The sequence below is a fragment of the Barbus barbus genome (genome assembly GCF_936440315.1).
Source record: "Barbus barbus genome assembly, chromosome: 29".
Lineage (NCBI taxonomy): Eukaryota > Metazoa > Chordata > Actinopteri > Cypriniformes > Cyprinidae > Barbus > Barbus barbus.
Genome location: NC_136757.1, coordinates 11,517,658 through 11,522,965, shown reverse-complemented (window position 1 = coordinate 11,522,965; position 5,308 = coordinate 11,517,658). Strand labels below are relative to the sequence as shown.

At 33.0% G+C, this 5,308-nt stretch overlaps 1 long non-coding RNA gene across 1 annotated transcript; it reads right to left on the bottom strand.

Annotated features, from left to right (window-relative positions):
• Nucleotides 1–1,339: 1,339 nt before the first annotated feature.
• LOC306849879 lies at nucleotides 1,340–4,972 on the bottom strand. The gene is made up of 5 exons (XR_013782387.1): nucleotides 4,892–4,972; nucleotides 4,428–4,549; nucleotides 3,078–3,140; nucleotides 2,354–2,422; nucleotides 1,340–2,178 (listed from the first exon to the last, which is right to left on the bottom strand). It is a non-coding gene; the product is annotated as an uncharacterized lncRNA (long non-coding RNA).
• Nucleotides 4,973–5,308: the final 336 nt, after the last annotated feature.

Here is a 5,308-nt window from a genome sequence, read left to right as displayed (position 1 = left end):
AATGATATCAATAGAAAACAGGTTTCTGCATCTCTTTCATATGATTTAAGTACTTTTATTTGATGTTTTTGTCAAAACACCGGCATGACACCATGTGACATGACTGATTTGTGATTTGCCTTTAACAAATTTTTTTTTCTAAAAATAAACCTTTTTGAAATATCACATAGGGTAGAGTGGGGGTAAAACGTCCCCCTATTGTTTTTCCCAAAATAACCACAACATAAAGTCAAGATAAATTTTTAATGTAACTATGGACTACATTGACGAGAGTGATGTAGAAGTTTTCACTATGAAGCTTACATTGGTGATTTACCGGAGAGAAAACAGACCTGTATATAGGGAGTACGTGTTATTTAAGAAAAATATAATTATATTTTCAGAATGACGGAATTGTTTTCTCAATCATAGTCAGTGGGGTAAAATGCCGCCCCACCAGGTGGGGTAAAATGCCCCCCAGGGGGCAATGGGCAATTACTGAAGTTATTCTGTTCTGAACATCAAATCCTTTGTTTTTCCATCAAATGTCTTTTAACTAGTTGGTTGAATAAAAATATTTGTATTTTATATTTAAAAATGACTTCAAGTTAGCATCAGGTAGCTAGTTTGCTAGCCAGTTAGCATCAGCTAACAAAATGTTTCAAATAGGCTATTATAATTTTGTAATTCATAATTATAGATTGTATTCTTTTTAATTGTAAGCGAAAACTGTCTGAACTCTGATTTTGCTGTAAACGTTTAAAGCAAATTGCTTTGTCAGACTGGAGGGCATTTTACCCCACCCATGGTCTTGGCACAAATTTAATTTTTGTAAAAAATCTAATACTATGAAAACTCTGTACATTTTTCATACTTTGTTTATAATTTATATCAGGGTCACTAAAACTGTGATAACTTTTCTGAACACATTTAACTTTTGTTTCACAGGAAAAAAATGTCGCCCCTTTACATGAAACAGTATGATGCATATCTCGGCCACAGAATAAAAATGTTTTGTGGCAAAGAAACTTTGAAAGTTTTCTAAAAGCTAAAAGAGGACATGCTTGAACAACTGTTGTGGTGACCTTGATGATAACGTTAGCTATTCGGCTGATAATTTTGTTTTTGTTTTTTTGTGTTATGTTCTTATGATATTTCCCACTGGCTTCACTTCTAAACTCACTTCCCTACAAAACCAATGAAACTTGTGACATTTTGTTGTGAATAATGAAATATGTGTTATGTAGATTTGACATTTATGCCATTGACACAAAATCTACACCAAAGCTATCAGTGAGCTCTCGTTCCGCTTGTTCAAATCAGTCACACAAGCAAGTTTAGTTTATAGTGTTTATTTTTTAAATAATATAGTCGAGATAATGACTTTTACACTGAAAATAATTTTTTGACCTGAAGTTAAATTTAAACATGCATTACAAAAGGCAAAAAACAACAACAATCAGTTACAACAGTTTCTATACTAACACAGCAGGTAAAACAAGGTCTTTACAACAGAAGGGTGTTTGTGTGTGACATGCAGCATGATCTACATTGCACGCTCTAGGAATGTTTCACTTCAAATGCCTGTATGCACTTTTTTTAGATATCTGTCATAGCAGTACATTCCTTTTCGGTCTACTGGATGAATATCACATACATAATTTTCAAGAGCTAAGCCTTGACTTGAACAAATGACCCCAGTGTTAAATCTGAGGTAGTTTATGCTCTTACTGACAGCTCTTTACAACTTTAATAATATTCACAAAAATTATATAATGCTTAGCTGATCATTAGTGAAGATAAAGTCAGGGATATTCATAGTCATATCATGGATATTCATAAATGAATATCATTTCACAAATCTGATCAGGGTAATGTTACCGTTACTTTGTTACTGTTTATTGATTGAGAAATTGTTCTGAATGTTTCAGTGTGTAAGTGATCTTTCCAAATAATTCTGACTGAATCACAAACCAATTCGTGGCTGGTCATTGCTCAGATATTTGGAGTATCAACTGGAGTGGACAGTGAAACTGTAGCAGTGGCTAATGTCTGTGCTGCTGGTCTTGTTCGAAGTTCATAAAGGATTTTGTTTGTTGTATTCCTCATATTCAGAGATGGAGAAAATGCGTGTACGTTTTAATGAATCATATCCTGAGTCAAATGAATTGAAGGAGCTGATAGAGTTTCTTTCAGATGCTGTGAAGGAAAGCATTCATCTTTATTAAAAATGATGAGTGATTAATCTAATGCATAAAACCCTGTGAGGTTTAGTTTCAGCATCACTGGCAGCTTTTATTGTTAATGATAAGCAACACTTTATACTCAAGTTATACTCTGTTTAAGTGAAGTGTTTGGTCATTTGAATACTCACACTTATCAGATGGTGCCTCATCCCTTCCTGGACTGCATCTCTTTCTTCTTTGGTTTGGTAACAAAACCTCTGTGAAAATGTTTTATTAAAATATATTACTGAATGCAAATTGTGACAATGTTGCATAAATAATGTTTTTAACATGCCTTTTCAACATATCAGTTTTATAACTGAAGAATGAAGGACTTGAGATATTGTCCATTTCTGTTGTCACTCCTATTTTTGGTTTTCATTTATATTTTTGATGATTATTACCAAAATATTACTGAATGAAAATTAAACTAGTCATTAAGTTATTCATTACACAGAGGATTTGAGATATTCAGTCACCCTAATAGAAAGGAAAGGAAAGGAAAGGAAAGGAAAGGAAAGGAAAGGAAAGGAAAGGAAAGAACGTGACGTGACGTGTGGCCAAGTATGGTGATAATACTTGGAATTTGTGCTCTGCTTTTAAGCAACACTTTACATTCACAGCAGTGAGAAGTGAACAAACACACACACACCCGGAGCAGTGGGCAGCCAGAGAGCAGTTGGGTGTTTGGTGCCTTGCTCAAGGGTCTCAGCTCAGTATTGAGGGTGGAAGAGGGCACTGGACATTCACTCCCCCCTACCGACAATCCCTGCCGGACCTGAGAGTCCGACTCTCTATCCATTAGGCCACGACTGCCCCCACAAGTATATAGCAAACTGAAGGATGAAGGACTTAAGATACGCATTCACTCACCATGACACCAACATTTAAACCTTGAGTCGTCTGTTATTGGCATTGATGTGTTTTTGGAACTGACTAGAAAAGAAGAAGAGACGCAGGACTGATGAGAGAGAATATTTCACAAAGGCATGAGCTTATGGTATGAATCATGACTCAGTAGTTGTACAATGTCCATTACATAAGAAATAGGTTTGTTCAAAAACATAAACTACTGTGTTTTGGCTATTTTTAATTGTTAAAATAAATTGTATATTATATATAATGGTTAAAATACTAAATAATGGTCAATATATATATATATATATAAACTGTTTCTATTATCACTCATGTCTTTGGTTTTATTTTATTGGTCATTGTTTATTATTACAAAATTATGCTTTTTCATCATATTCACTCAGATGAAAGATTTAAAATATTCACTTATCACACAGAACAACACTCGAAGCTTAATGGCATAACATTTTCCAGTGTCATATGCAGCATAAAATATATCAGTGTCATCTAAAATACTGGCTTCTCTTATTGGCACTGTTAGGTTCTCAGCATTGACTAGAAAAGAAGAACAGACCACAGGACTGTTAAGGGGAGACACTGCAGGCAAAAAAAAAATCATTTTTTTCATGCACCTGTCAAATTTGAGATTTTGGGCTTTTTGGTTTTTCATAAAGTATTTTTTTCAGACTAGTGGAAAGAAAACATCCAAAAGACACTGTTAAGTGTTTATTTTATAGCACTTTATCTATTTGTTTCAATAGATTTCAATTACAATACATATTTTTAAAGGCCGTTCTCTCAAAATGAGTTTTCTCTCCTACATTGAGCCATATATCTCCACTTCAGTAGCACTTACACACACCAAACTTTACATCTTTATTCCTGTCTATATCCTGAAGGTTTTTACAGAGGGATTTGTTCATATATCATTTGCTTGATTATATACAACATTTTATTCCCCCCCAAAATTGTGAAAATGTATTGTTTTCTGTCTGTTGTAAGTATTTTCTGAATTATGGAGTGACAAAATGAGATACCCAAAATTGCCTCTGTAAAAACGTTTGACTCTAATATGTCAATAAAATGAAATAAGAATTTTGAAATCACCTTCATCCAGTGTTTATATTTTTGTTCTAGAAATGTATGCAAATTAGCGCATATTTCATTAAATAATGCTCATTTCCATATTTAAACCTAACATTTTAGAAAGCTTGTAATACAAAAAATGTTTGCAATTATCAATGTAATCAATCAACTAGGTAAGTAAGGTGATAACTATTAGTTTCTGTCTCGCCTTAAAAGAGAATATTTCACTAAGCCTGCCTGTTATAAATACAGGCTTATACTTTCAGGTATTGTATGACTCACAGTTAGCAGAAGTGTCCATGCTCTCTCTCTCAATTACTTCCACATTAACGTCCATGTTCTTTGCCATTATGTCCATATTCTTCAGCTCTGTGATGTTTGTGATTGAGCTCCTTTGACAATTTCTATTTTGAAACAATGTGTATTAAGGTACTATAAATTTGACTTCATTTACAATTTTTTTTTTTTTTACCTTATCAAAATGTAGCTGGGTAAGAACTATAATGTACAACAGATTAATATTAGCAACCAATAGTGAATGTGTAGTGCATTTAAACTAAATCACTTCTCATTACCTTTTCATTTACTGTGTAACAAAAGTTAGTCAAAACATAAACACTACAGCTATTACTGTTACTAAACAAGTACTCATAGACAGAATGAGACCAGTGCTCACATTTGGCACAATATTTAGCATATGAAAGGTTTTTGTATTTGGTAAGTATAATTAATATAAAATGACTTACCTGGCTTTTATGGCACAATTCTCATCACTGTTCTGAGTAGAGAGGTGTTACTTGACCGACTTAAACAACAAGAAGGACATGCTAAAAGAAAAAACAAACCCTAAACTTCCTTCTCATATGTGACACGGCCATACTCGTTTATCAGGAAGTACCAGTGCAAAACATTTAAAAAATCTATTCAAGCATGCTATATAAATGTACAATAAGGTAACCTAAAATATGCTTCATTTAAATGAGAAGTTACTGTAATATGACTAATTGAAATATATCTGAATATTTAGAATATTGTAATATGGCCAAATGAACCTGATTACATTAGCTTACAACAAAATAAGTACATGTATTACGAAGAAGAAATTGCTTATTTCAATCTTTAACCTTGCTATATGTATTTCTATTATAGAAATACATCCAGTG